Below are 14,801 nucleotides of genomic sequence, written 5' to 3'. Positions count from 1 at the left end.
TTTTGTGGTATATGGAGTGCATATAATGGGGAAAACAGATAAAAGTATGTAAAGGCCATAACAGAGGCTTGAGAAACTTGCAAAAGTTACTGTAGTACAATGGCGAAGCCACTCATCTCGAGTCTGGTAATGAAAGGGAGGTCCATTCATCTTAATAAATGTCAGTCGTTTTAACATCTGAAGCTTAGGGCGTCTAACATTTTCCAGTTTTTAATTCGAAGGTCATATTTCAAAGTGACCGGAGCGCTACATCAGCTTACTTTCCAGAGGGCATCTTCGCTGTAAAGGTTGGGTCACGCGTCATTAGCGTGACCTCTCTATTGATAAAGCAAGAACTAGGAGCAGAACTGCTCATGCAGTGGCAATGAGGTTTGCTGTGTGGTAGTTGCTGCAGTAGTTTCCCCCGCCCTACCAAATGCTTCTCCCCATAAGATTTGGAGGAAGATCAGAATAAACTAAACAAGCATTAAAAATTCAATAGGTCTCGCATTTTTTTGAGTTAGAGCTATTGGCGTTGTAGATGGCAATGTCTTTGACCCTTGTGTAATGGAGTGGATGTATGTTGTTTGAGTGGAATTATGTGGGCTGGATTAGAATTGTATGGTGTGGAATTGTGTGGTGTGGAGTGGAGTGCATTTGTGTAGTGTAAATATGTGTTAGGTGAGCAATGGAATGGTGTATTTAGTTAAATTATGTGATGTAGAGCGCAGTGGTGTAGAGTAAAGTTGTGTAGGGTATAGTGGCGTGGAGTGACGCTGTGTATATTACAATGAAATATAGTGCAGTGGAGTGGACATAGGCTGTGAGGGCAAGTGGAGCATTCCTTCTACTACCGGCAGTAATGATAGCCAGCTTTTAGGTGTTAGAGCTGCATTGTGTGAGGCGCTCCGCAGTAGAAGCTGGGGTTTTTAGGCACACACACATGTATGTTCCAACCATGTGCACCTTTTTGTACTGAGGAGTGCGGCAGTCGTGATGCTGCAGTTTTATATCAGCAGATGGGGGTAAACAAAGAGCTAAAACACTCAATGGCAATGTTTTGACACCCTCCCTTATTAACAGTGTGCCCGCCGGATGGCTCAGGTGTAACCAGACAGGTAACTAGAGCAGAAAGCGCTGATAGCCAACATCCAACTGAGGAAGCCCAGGGCCCCCTGGTAGTTCTCCTGACACCATGGCTGTGCACCAGGTCCACCAGTGGGCCCTTCCTGGTTGTTGCAATAAGGCAGGATGAGGTGAGAAAGGGGCTGCCCTCTGGCCCGAGCCAGATTACTGTGCCACTAGCCAGCAGAACTAGCCAGAAATAGTGAGAATTCTCCTCTGCAATAACAGCTTTAGTGATTTTTGGAGAGTAAGTGTATCATTGAAGAAAGGAGGGGCGGGCTGGTATTTTAACCCTTGGCTAGTTTTATTGGGAGGCATGAAAAGTGACCTGCAAGTGGACCCCGGCGGCACAGGTAAATCTGTCCCCGCAATGCTGACTCTTAACAGCAAGGACTTATATTACATAGGGCCTATAGCCACCAGTTCACAGTTTCAGTGCTGTATAGAGAGCTGGTCATGTTCACATTGTTAGTGCAAAGCCTAATGGTCTCCTTAGGATAATGAATAGCCAAGCGCGCACAAACCCATGCAGCTATCAGTCACACCAGAATTTTAGGTGAGTTATATAAGACAGGTGTTACTCACAATAAGCAACCAATACACAAGCCTTTTAGGAAGTGGCTGTTCCCCAGCCCTACTGGCAGCTCAGAGCCCCCCCATTCTGCACAGAAGCCTTGCTGTAAGAGTCTACAAGTGATTGGAGGGATATACTTAAGGTGTGCATGTAGTGTGGGCGCCCATCAATGTCCTCGATACACTCTGGTGTAATCCGAAGCAGGGTGCGTACCAGTAATAGGTATAAAAGCGATTTATGGTTCAAAGGCCCAAAAACAAATACTTTTTGACTACACCGGAAGGGTCCTCCAACCCTGACCTTTTCACTTCGCTTACACCAAGAATTAAATCAGTTTAATTTTCAGCATGTTACCCACACTTGATATAAGCCAGGTTGGTCATTGTAGCTGTTTACCGACATTGCCGCAGAAGGAAGGACCCTGCGCTGTGCTGTGTTGAACTGGGGCATCAACTTGGAATTCCTGGTCCTGTTGGAGAGTGAGGACGGGGACGGGACTGCGAGGCCCAGCATTCTGAGCGGCCTGTCACTTGCCGCAGCTGGAGCCTCTTCCCACCCCGCCTCCCTGTAGTTGCTGAAAACGGCTCATGACCCCCACTCCGCGGGAGCCGCTCGCAGCCGAGGAAGCCGTGCTGATACTTGGCGTGTTTTCTGTTCCTTTCCCTAGACATTGCCACAGAAGGAAGGACCCTGCGCTGTGCTGTGTTGAACTGGGGCATCAACTTGGAATACCTGGTCCTCTTGGAGAGTGAGGACGGGGACGGGACTGCGAGGCCCAGCATTCTGAGCGGCCTGTCACTCGCCGCAGCTGGAGCCTCTTCCCGCCCCGCCTCCTCCTCCTACTATACCCCTCCTCTCACCGCGCGGGTGAAGCCCGGGCCGAGGGCGGGCCCGTTGTAGCCCGTTCGAGCACGAGAGAGACCGGACCGGGCCACCTCTCTAAGTCTTCCACCACACGTGGGCTACTAGGATCCAACTAATATGGCAGCAAGGGAGCTGAGAAGCAAAGTGGCCCCATCGGCACAAGGTACGTTACATAGCTTTTTCACCAAAGTCAATACTGTGGGAAATAATGGACTAATAGCCCCAGAAATTCAGCTAGATGAGGGGGTTGAAAGCACACACCAATCCTCCCCAGAGTCTCCCTTGATTGTTATACCCCCTGAACCTTTGGAGGTTACCCACCTTTCACTTATGGACAGTATTGACCAAACAATTGAATCCATGTTACAACAGTTGAGGACACCCTCTAATTCACATCGTGATCATGATTCACTCTTGATCACCCCAGAGACGATACCACCTTTAACACCTGGCCAAGTCTCGCCTAGGGAAGAGGGGAATGTCATCACTTTTTCTTGTTCACGAGGTCTGCGCGAGGGGGAAGTTTCAAAAAGAAAGAGACTTAGAATACCAGAGGGTGCAAAAAGGGCTAAAACGGACTACTCCCAAAACACCGAGGTCACGGAAAGCTCTATCGCCGTGACTGCTAACGAAATGGCGAGTCTATTGCACCCTGTTAACACCCAAATGTCATCACTGTCTGGCCCATTTACTTTTGGAAAGGGATCCTGCAGCTGTACGGACCACTCTATCCACTCCCTTACTAACACCCTTAGAAAACTGCTAGACCCATTGTTGGCCAGGCTGGATTCCATTGATGCTAGACTTTCAGCAATAGAAAAAGTGTCAGGGGGTAAGGATGACCAGCGGAGTTCACAGTCCAGTAATCGAGGATTAACTGTGCCAAATATTGGTATCTTACCTCCCCCTTGTGCTCCCAGAACTATCATTGTAAATCAGGAAATCAGTATCGCCAACAAAGTAGCTTCTAGTGACTGGGGGTCCCTAGTAGACAGCAACGATATTTGTCTCTTCCAGGAGACATGGGCTAGGGAAGTGCACCCCAGGGTGGGCTATACAACTTTCTATGTCCATGCAAGGTGGGCTAGCAAGGGGAGGCCTTCAGGTGGTCTCGCCATCTGGGTGGCCAGCCATATTGGCTGCATAGCAGAAGAAATACCAACCCGCTCGGGGGACATACAATGTGTACTCCTTAAATGGCCCGATGCCTACAACCTGGCGGTTGTGAATGTGTACTCGCGCCCAGTAAGTGTGTCTATGGAATCACCCACTCTTGACGATCTATCTTCATTCTTGGGTCAACTACCCGCTGATTGTAAGATACAGATGGGTGGGGATTTCATTTGTCACTTTGAACCCTTAACAGGTTTAAAGGAGGGTGCTCTGACAGCCGAGGATGAATACTTGGCGATTCCCTCTTGTCAATCTCCTAACCCAAAATCTTGGTCCCCCCTAGCGCTGCAGATCATGTCTCTCACCTTGAACCACTCTTTGAGGGCTTGTAATGGGCGCACACCATCTGATGCCCCCTCAGTGTGCACATTTAATAGGAAGGATCATGAATCTCGCTTGGATTACATTTTTGTTGTCACAAGCATGTGGCCTAAGGTTCTGGACTTCAGGGTGATTGAAAGAGCAGACAGTGATCATAATGCTCTCTGCTTGGACATGGTACATCCTGGGCCACGAGAAGGCAGGTCAATTAACGAACTAAGTCAGGACACAGGGTCCTTAACCCTATCAAATAACAGACGTAGGGTAAGATGGGGAAAACTAGTCAGCTCGCCTGAGTGCATTTTAAAAATCTACGAGCTGGCGCTTCCAAAATTAATAGATTTGGAAGAACTGATTAACAGACCCAAAGCTACCGATTTTAACGATAAATTGGGTCAAATACATATAGACCTAGTGGGAAGTCTAGGAGAGGTCTTCTATCCCCAGACCGCGAGTAGGAAGAAGAGGACACCTACAACTGCCTGGTATAATTCCACGTGCAGAAAGATAAAAACAGAGTTGATCCTCCTGGTTAAGTCCGGCACCAACAAAAAGAAAGTAACAGAGATGAGACGGAAATATAGGAAAGCCATTGCCCAAGCGAAGTTTGAATGGGATTGGGACAGGTGGCACGACCTAACACAGGCACTAGAAACCAAGGACTCAAGAAAATTCGGGTCAATAGTCGATACAGGTGCTGGGGAACCTAAATCGGCTGTGGAGCCAAACATTGCTGCTTCACTGTGGGAATCCCATTTTAGAAAATTGTATCAAGATACCTCTGTAATTCCCACTGAGCCAGCCCTTGATAGCCCTCCAGAGCCTAACGAGAAATTAGAGTTGACACTGGGTGAGGTATCAAATGCTATAGGGAGACTAGCGTCGGGTAAGGCTCCCGGTCTCGACAAGCTCCCTGGAGATTTGTTCAAACATCAACCAGAGATCTGGGGTCCTTACCTCCACATTATTTTTAATTCCATTCTAAGTGGGATGGAAATCCCCTCTACTTGGCTGGGGGCAGAGATAGTGCCGATTTTCAAAAAGGGCTCTCCTCTGCTCCCAGCCAACTACAGGCCGATTAGTCTCATAGACGTACCTCAGAAACTCTTTGCCCGTCTCCTGTTAGACCATCTCCAGGACTGGATGGAGGACAATGCGATCCTTAGTCCTCTCCAGGCGGGCTTCAGGAAAAACACATGGACCAGATTTTTCGCCTCGTTCTCCTTTACTGGAAAACGGTGGGGATCGAGGGGGGGAGTCTGTACATGGTGTTCGTAGTTCTGAGGTCCGCATTTGACCTGGTACCACGCACAAAGCTTTGGGCGGTGCTCAGGGAGCTGGGTGTTCCTCCACAACTTCTACATGCTATAATTAGGCTCCATGACGGGAATTTTGCCCAGGTCAGGTGTGGGAGGGAGGGGGAGTGATCATCCAAATTTCCTGTCCACAGAGGGGTAAGACAGGGATGTGTCCTCGCACCGACCCTGTTCTGCCTCTTTGTGAACGGGGTAATATCCTACCTTGATAACGTCAGGAAAAATGATGCCCCCAAGTTGGTAGGCAGGAGGGTTCCGGCAATCATGTTTGCCGATGATACTCTCCTCATTTCCAAATCCCCGATGGGAATTCAACGGATACTAGATGGGTTTGGGGATTTCTGCAGGGTGCATGGTCTTGAAATTAATGCAGAGAAAACCAAATTCATGGTATTCAATCCCTCGAGCACCACCAGGCCCAATCCAACTTTGGGAGCCAATAGGCTGGAAAGGGTTAGAACATTTCAGTATTTGGGGGTAACTTTACACGAAAATCTATCTTGGGGCCCGCAGATAGCAAGATCTCGTCTTAAGTTATCCCAAATGGTGGGGGCAATTTTGAAGGTTTCAAACTCATCAACCTTCAAACCAGTTAGTCCAGCCCTGGAGATTTACAAAACCCAAGCTAGAGCAGCATCAACCTACGGTGGTGAGTTGTGGGGTCACAACGCCGGGTCAGACCTTGTCAAGGTTGAAAACAATTTCCTTAGACGTCTGCTGGTCCTACTTCAAGGGACACCCCTGTTACCACTGAGATTAGATCTGGGGCTCTCTTCAATAGGAGATGAACTGGCTCTAAAGCCGTTGAGGTTTTGGCACAGGCTGTGGTCCACCAGCGAACTATCCCACTATAGGCAAGATCTGATGCATGTCCTGAGCCTCAACACCTGCGACAGAATTCCATGGCTGACATATGTGAAACGTGAATTCTATCGATTGGGATTAGCAGATCTGTGGGATAATCCTGAAAGAGGGGGCACAGGGATGTCCCGCAAAAGGCTCTCCAAGACCTTCAAAGACAAGAGCCTAACCATGTTCGTGGGTGCCCGGAACATTGGTTCCCTTACCGAACAATTCCTGAACTTTAAAGACACTTTCTGCTTCGAACAATATTTGGACATTATATTCCCTGTTACCACAAGGAAACTTTTTTTCCAGTGGAGGTTTGGAACATTGCCCCTCAAATCCTTTACAAGCAAATGGTCTAGGCTAGATGACAAAACTTGCCCTGGGTGCTGCACGAACGTGGAAGATGATTTACATGTGCTGTTTTTTTGTCCTGCCTACAGCAGACCAAGAAAGTACTGGCTAGTCCCACTATGTAGGAATCTGGGCTTCAGAAACTATTTACAATCGTATAGAGTTCTGAAGACAAGCACCTTGCACTTTATCGTCTTTGCTGTATCCAAGTACTTAATGGCCATGTGGCAGTTAAGGGCAAAAATACTGAAAGGTTAACTTCTTAATCTCCTATGTGCAATGAACTACAATGAACCGCAGCTAGTTGGGTTTTGTATGAAATGATATAATTAGTCTCTTGTTTCCATGTGTTGTTTTTCTAAATCGTATGTTTTTAACGTGTTTTACATGTTTTTACTGTATCTTTTATGGTCTTACAAGGCCGAAATAAAGAATTTTGGATTGGATATAAGCCAACAAGTGCTGGAATTTAACCCTCCCCCATACCTTGTCCACCAAAACCTGGAAAGGGCTATTTTGAGACTCGCTCAAATCAGCTTAGAAATTGAGTGCCTCTCAGTCCATGATAAATAAAGTGATTTGCCTATGAGATTCAGGGCGCTTTTTAAGTGAAGGATAAACCGCTTCTGTATCGATAGACTAAGGCTCTGCTGTTCCAAATAACATTAACCTATGGATACTGTAATGTAAAGCGGTTTATTTCCCTATTTGTATTCCTGTCTGCTGATACGAAATGCGTCCGGTTTCTCAGTCCCAGCTATTGAAACCCGCTTAAGGGAATGTAGACCCCACTCCCCTTCCCACTTTACCGGAGTTTAACAAGCGACTCCAATATTACGAAGCAGAAGCGATATATCTATATATATACACAATATTTTAGGGCATTTTTCTTGGGGTTTTAGTGAGTAGTGAACACAAAACTAAACACTGTTTTAGAGACATCCCCTACTTCCCCCACTTCGGAAAACACAGAGAACCCCTTCCAAGACCTTGGCGTTGTACGAGTCCCCCAGCACCCCAGCTATGCATGCACCCCACAGACCCCTAAAAGGTTTCGAACTGGAAAAAAACACTTACAGCCACTGGATGGCTCAACAGATCAGGATGCAGTGCAGGAGGAGGGTGGCGGTGACAAACAGGGGGGCTCTGGTTCCAGGGGCCTTTGCCCGGTGTGCCCCGGGAGCAGGGGAGAAAAGTCCAGCAGGGGAGACGGCCCGCTGCAGTACCATGATGTCTGTGTGCACAAATGTGATCACATAGCGGCCATTTTCTTTAGTTTTTTTTTTAACTTTTCAAAGGCGATGAAAGTTAGTGTTGCAGCAATAAATCAAATCAATTTAAACATTTACAAAGGCATTTTTCGGAAACCGAAGTGCCACGAGAAGGTTAGATGAAGCAACAGAGGAACGTATAAATGACAGGTTAATGCAAGGGGAAACAATAGTGAGTGGGTAGGGGAGCAGTGGAGGCGCTTGAGTCTGGACCACAGGTAGCAAAATAGTAAAATGAAAAAAAACGGGGAAAGGAAGTGCAGAAAAACAGTGGATGTAATGAGGGTGGAAGAATGAGAGAGCAACAATCCAGCATGTGGGAGAGGGTATTCAAGTTAGGCAAACAACACATGCGGGAAAGAGCTAGAAAACACACCCACTCTCATTGCATGTTGAAACTAGTGGTGCGCGCGCACCACAGAGGAGCGTTGGAGGGAGCGCGGCAGCGGAGCGGGCTAGCCACCATCGGGAATGGGCGTTACAAAGGTGGGACATGAACCCGCCTTTGCCCAATCACGTGCCTTTTTTTGTAAAAAACAATACGCGAAAGCCAATGCCTGACGGCGAAAGCTGAACACACACACAAGCTTTTAAAACCCCATACAAAAGGGCTCTCGCTGCGCAAACAGTGATGCGCACTGCAACGCAGGCGCGAGCCCTAAAAAGGCTTTTTGAAAGAAATTCTTTTTTCGTTCTTCTGACAAGCAGGGCACAAGTCCTAAAAAAAGAAGTGGGGGGACTAACCTAGTTATTCAGAATGCAAGTGGCATCACGGCTCATGACATCATGGCGTGTGACACCGCGGCGAGTGACACCACAGCGCATGACATCATGGCACGTAAGATTACAGCATGCGACATCACAGGAAGTGGCATCATAAGAAGTGACATCAGATCTTCAGCCCTCACATATATGTTTAACATGTCTATCATGAGTACATTGGAGCATATTTTGAGTATATAGGGAAACCCTCTTGAGTTAGGCAGAAGATTTACACTTTTGTAAGCTACACATAAAACAATGTTGCCTTTTGTCTGTGTAAACTTCCTTTACCCATAGTGCTGTAAAAGAAAAAATAGTGGAACTTAAATTATTTCAAGTACTTAAATTATTTCAACGACTCCTCAGGGGTAGCATGCAAAATGAACAATTGATGGACAAAATGCAGAACAATGTCATACATTCAACCCAGTGGGCCTAAATCCATTTTTTTTGTTCGCCGGTACAGATTGGACCCAGCCATATGCAAGTCAGTCTTGAATCTGCGCCCAATGGGAACAGTCCAGCCCGAACTGCCAGGCCAGGTCCTCCCTGGTTTGGAAACAAGCATCCTAGGACCTGGTACGGGTTTTCAGCCCTCATCAGCCAGGATAGCTTGATTCCAGTGGCATGGAGAGCACAGCACTCACGTCTGAGCATACCTGTCCCACTCGGGGTGACAAAAGCAAAAAGAACAATTGATGGACAGAATGCAGAACAATGTCATACATTCACCTCAGTACAGAGATCTGGACTAAATCCATTGTGTTTTTGCTCACCATGCCATTCCAGATTGGACCCAACCATTTGCAGATCAGTCTTGAGCCTGTGCCCAATAGGAACAGTCCAGCCGGAACTGCCAGGCCAGGTCCTTCCTGGACTGGAAACAAGCATCCTAGGACCGGATTTCAAAGTAGTAAGCACTATATAAATTAAATTTATTTTGTGTAAATACAGGGAAAGACCAACACATTTGACATTCTTACAGTGAATGCATATCTTGTAAACAGGGGCTGAACAAAATGAAAAGCTGCCTTTCTTAAGTATGTGTGAAGTGCTAACAAGGTGTGAGCCTTTGTTTCCCCTCTGCTGCATTTGCATCTAGGTGTGACGCTCCTGACTGCTCCCAACCAAGAGACTCCAACAAAAGGAGGCCTGATGACCCCTCAGATTCGGCCTTTGTTATGGGGCCAGCAGGAGTCTGAACTAAGAAATCCCCCTCCCCGCCTGCACGTTGTTGCGGGTCGAAAGCAGACAACAATTTGCAGGTGCTGCAGAATGTGTCCAGGTGTTTGCAAATTACACCAGGCAAATTCAGCATATTTTTCAGTGGCGCCCAAATTTTTGGCAGGGTGTATGGCATCCACCCAGTGAAAATAGTGGATGAATGCCGTCCACCTGTGTGTACCCCCAACTCGTGCCCTGCTGACAAGGAAAGTTCAATCACAACGGTGCAGAGTTGAGAGAATGTCTTATTCTTAAACAGAGAATTGCTATTTCTATTATGATGCCACTGTAAATTATTTATTTATTATTTATTATTATTATTATTATTATTTTGGGCATTTATTAAGCGCCTGGTTACGCCACTGGCGTGTCCCCGCGCTGTGATAAGTGAAGTAGCTGTCCCCCCTCCTCCCACAAAAGGCTATCTGCTAAAAAGATGAGTTTTCAGTTTTTTTCTGAACAGGACTTCAGAGGGTTCAAGTCGCAGTTCCAGCGGGAGAGCATTCCAACGTTTGGGAGCAAGGTATCTAAAAGACCTGCCCCCCATGCGTGCTCTTGATACTCTGGGGACTTTTAACAGCCCAGTCTGAGAAGACCGTAGACTGCGTGTGGGCTCGTAGTGGGTTATTAGGCTCTGGAGCGGTCTAGGCGCTTTGCCGCTCAAGATGCGGTGACAAGTGGCAAGGGCCTTAAACTCCACTCTCCTCTCAATGGGAAGCCAATGGAGGGCCCGTAAAGCTGGTTTAGCGGAAGACCTCCTGGGGAGCCTAAGTACCAGCCGTGCTGCCGCATTTTGAAGGACCTGCAGACGGCCCATAACCCTACCCGTGGCCCCCAGAAAAAGCAGGTTCCCGTAATCGAGTCGGGAGGTGACGAGGGCATGCACCAGCGTCTTTCGAGCAGAGATGGGAAGCAGATCTAACACTTTCCTAAGGGCTCTCAGGACACTGAAGCATACCCCCGCCACCCGTCCGACCTGTGGGCCGAAGGTAAGGTCCCTGTCCAGCCACACACCAAGGTTCCTGGCCTCACGGCAGGGGACCGGGACCTCACCCAGGCAGGGCGGCCACCACGCCGATGACCACGCAGATGGCCCACTCCCCACCACGAGCACCTCAGTCTTGCTGCCGTTCAATTTTAAACAGTTTGCGGACATCCAGGCAGCAAGATCTTGCATGCAGTTCCTGAAGATGTCCGCTGCAAGACTGGGCGCGCGCGATAGGGAGATGACCAGCTGCGTGTCATCGGCGTAGGACACCAGACGAAGACCATATCCTTCCACGATGGCCGCCAGGGGGGAGACATAGATATTAAATAGGGTTGGGCTCAGAGACGAGCCCTGAGGCACGCCCTGGCCCAACTCAATCTCCCTGGAGTAGCATTCCCCTAGCCTGACTTGGAAACGCCTATCAGACAGGAAGGACGTGATCCAGCCAAGCGCAACTCCTGTCACCCCTCCTCCGTTCAGACACTGTAGCAAGGTGGAATGAGCTACAGTGTCGAACGCTGAGCTTAGGTCTAAAAGGATCAATGCCATAGTTTGGCCCTCGTCCACACCCTGTCTTAGTGCTTCCACCGCCACGAGAAGAGCAGACTCCGTCGAATGACGGGGGCGGAAGCCAAATTGCGAGTCGTGGAGTAGCGAAGCCATCTCCACGTGCTGCATAAGCTGTATATTGGCAATTTTTTCCGCCACCTTAGCCATATAGGGCAGGAGGGAGATGGGGCGGAGGTTATCCAGTTTTTCGAAACTGACGTTGGCCTTCTTCTGCAGAGGAAGTACCACTGCCTGCTTCCAGGCGTTCGGGACCACCTGGGACTCAAAGGAGGTGTCCAGTAGATGACGCACATAGGGCTCAAGTACTGGCAAGCTACCCTTTAACCGACTAGGAGTGGTCGGATCTCTAGGGGAACCGGTTTTTATTGATCCACAAACACGGAGGAGTTCCGCAGTGGGGGGAGTAACAAACGTGGATAACCGTTGTTCCCCTTTCATTCTAGTGGGTTCCGGGTAAATAGGGCCGCTATCTGTCCTCTGGGGGAAGGAATGATAGATATTGGTAACCTTTGTTGCAAAGAACTCAGCAATCCGGTTACAACCCTCCGTAGTACATAATTTCTTAGGCACCACGGCTGGTTTCCCTATTGCAATAGACTTATAAATAGAGAAAAGCTCCTTGGTGGACTGCTCTGCTTCCTCTATCTTATTGCAATAGTACAGTGATTTAGCCTTCCTAATCAAAGTGTGGTAAATGCGCCTGCAATCAATATATTCTGTTTTGGCCCGAGTTGCATAGGCAGTCCTCCATTGCCTTTCAGCACGTTTGCATGCTGCTTTGGCCGTTCGCAGGTCCGCGTTATACCAAGGTGCCGATCTTTGCACTCGGCCCCCCAATTTCGCCATACCCAATGGTGCCACCGAATTCAGGGCTTCCAATATGCGTTGGTTCAAGTTGGTATTAATTTCATCAACCCCATCGCCCCCAGGATGGCCCTTCTCAGTTAGTGCCAGATCGAATTTGGCTTGCGAGAACGCTGCCCATCTCCGCCTAGGGTGTTTGTCGGCGGGGGGGTCACTGGGGTGAGGTCCCTGCATTTCGATGGTAAAAGGGACGAGGAAATGGTCAGACCATGGGATGGAAATCGGGATTTGGGCGTTTACTTGATTCCAGTTTGCGAAGACTGGGTCCAAAAGGTGGCCCAGCTTGTGGGTGGGATGCGACACCTTCTGCTCGAACTGTAAGCTAGCCATCGTATTACAGAAATCACTTGCCACCCTGTCCGTAGGGGTGTCTAAATGTAAATTCAGATCCCTAAGACCATGAATTTATCCGTGCGTAGCGCGGCTTCTGTGACACCTTCCACTAGCTTCTCGATAAAGGCTACAGTGGAGCCCGGAGGGCGGTAGATTAGAAGGCCTTTCAGGGTGAAATAGCCATTGATAGAGATGGAAAAGGCACCAGCCTCGCTGTCATCAATCACGGTGCTGTCTAGCTGACATTGATAATCTTGTCTAGCAACTATGGCTATGCCACCCCCTCTCCCCCGTATTCTGTCTAATCTTAACAGACAGTAGCCCTCTGGAATGGCTTCAATAATCTCTGGCATGGAGTCTTGGTCAAGCCAAGTTTCCGTCAGAAAAAACAGATCCCATTGTTTACCACTGAGGAGGTCATGGATGTCCAGAGAGTGTTTGCGTAGGGAGCGAACATTCAACAGGCCGCATATCAAGGTATGCTGGCCTGTGATTTGAGCCTTGCTGATGTCGAAGGTATAAGTACAATGGCTACAGCCCACGTTGTTTCCTGCCTTGATGCTGTGTGGACATAGTCCACCCAGCTCTCCACGGAGGAGAAGAAGTTCCTCTCGGCTCCAAGTGGTGCGGCAAGAAAAAGGGGCATGGGGACTGGCCCTGGACCGCTGTCGGCCGCGGACGGGCGCAGACGGGCTTAACTCAGGCGCAACTCCGGCGCGCCTTCGTCGCGCCCGCTGCGCTCGTCCGCTGCGCTGCCGACAGCACATCTGCCTTATATCCCCCCCAGCGTCCCAACAACTAGAGCGCTGCTGTTCCCTGCCGGAAGTGTCTGGCTCGGACCCTCCACGCCCTCTGCTCAAACGGTGCTAGTCACCGGCGTCAGACCGAGGCGGGAGGGAGGGGCGAGTCCAGCACTCCTTTGCCAGGCAGCAGCACCTGCTTGTCCGCCTACGGAGGCTCTACCGAGCAAAATGCGGAAGTTGCAGAAATCACGCTGTGCCTAGCAGCTTACACAAAGCCAGGTGAGGAGAAGAAGGTTGTGAGATTAAAAGTATAAAAAGCGCTCATGCGCTAGAAGGCATGCGAGCAACACGCAGAAGCGCCAGAGCAAAAAGCGGTAGGGACTGCACTGTCCACTTACCACAGGATAGATTTCCGAGTCAAATGTTTCATTTTGTTTCGGGGGTCAGCTGCCATGGAGTACAAAACAGGAACAACCGGTGACAATCATGTAACAAATAAATTACCATAATGCAAGCCAGGACAGGTTGTACTAGGGCAATTCTGATTGGCTATCTACACTCAGTCAGTCTGTCAACACCCAATAAGAATAGGCTTAAAAGAAGGTCATATTCTGGTTGCTTAAAATGATGACCATTCAAAAATTTGAAACAACAGCACACTGATAGTCCATCTTTTTACCAAATCAAATTATGTAGTTGTGTTAAGACCATTTGCCGTCATTGCTAGCAGCCACCACCATTGTAGTGAGTCACCAATGCTTTCCTGCACCAGGTTTTTACGGTCTAGGTATGTGCAGGATGCCTAGAAACAGGCATTTTCTGTGTCTGGGCAGGAAATCCAACCATTTCTAGTCCGGCTGTTCTGTGGAGCATATTTTGACGATTTTTTAAACCAAAGTTCTCTTACTTGCAATTTCACCACTTTTGCTATTCAGCAAAACTTATTGACCATCCATATTATGAATCGCTGTTTATTCAATTGTCTGGTAGATCTGTTTACTTATGTTGCTGGAAATGGAGGCCATGTTTGTGGCATTAACTTTAGCAATATTCTTGTTAAAGTCCTGGATACAGGAATGGAAGAGGCATTTTGTCCTAATGGAGACAAGTCAACAAGTATTGCAAGGCCAAAAACTCTGCCCATTAAATAGGTGAAACTGCTTCTTTACTGACTGGTGGGCTTTTTGGAAGGGTGACTATGAGAAAGATTCTACTGTTGGCTATATCAGTGAGACAAATCAATGATGAGTGGCACACTGAGTGTATGGATATTATAAAGTTACTGCATGTCTAAGAGGGTGGGCGAATGAATGACTGCTTAGATGTGAAAGCCAATCCCTCCCTCTCCCCGTAGAGGTCAACTCATCCCCTTGTATGATGTCAAGAATGGTACTGAAAACCCCACACGAGAGGAAAAGTGGGTGAGGGAGCACAGAGTGAAAGAAAGAGACATTACTGCAAGCTACTAGTCAGAAGATCCATACTGGCAACATA

This window comes from Lissotriton helveticus, chromosome 11 (genome assembly GCF_964261635.1).
Source record: "Lissotriton helveticus chromosome 11, aLisHel1.1, whole genome shotgun sequence".
Taxonomy (NCBI): domain Eukaryota; kingdom Metazoa; phylum Chordata; class Amphibia; order Caudata; family Salamandridae; genus Lissotriton; species Lissotriton helveticus.
The sequence above is the reverse complement of the archived record's forward strand: the minus strand, read 5'-3'. Positions refer to the sequence as shown.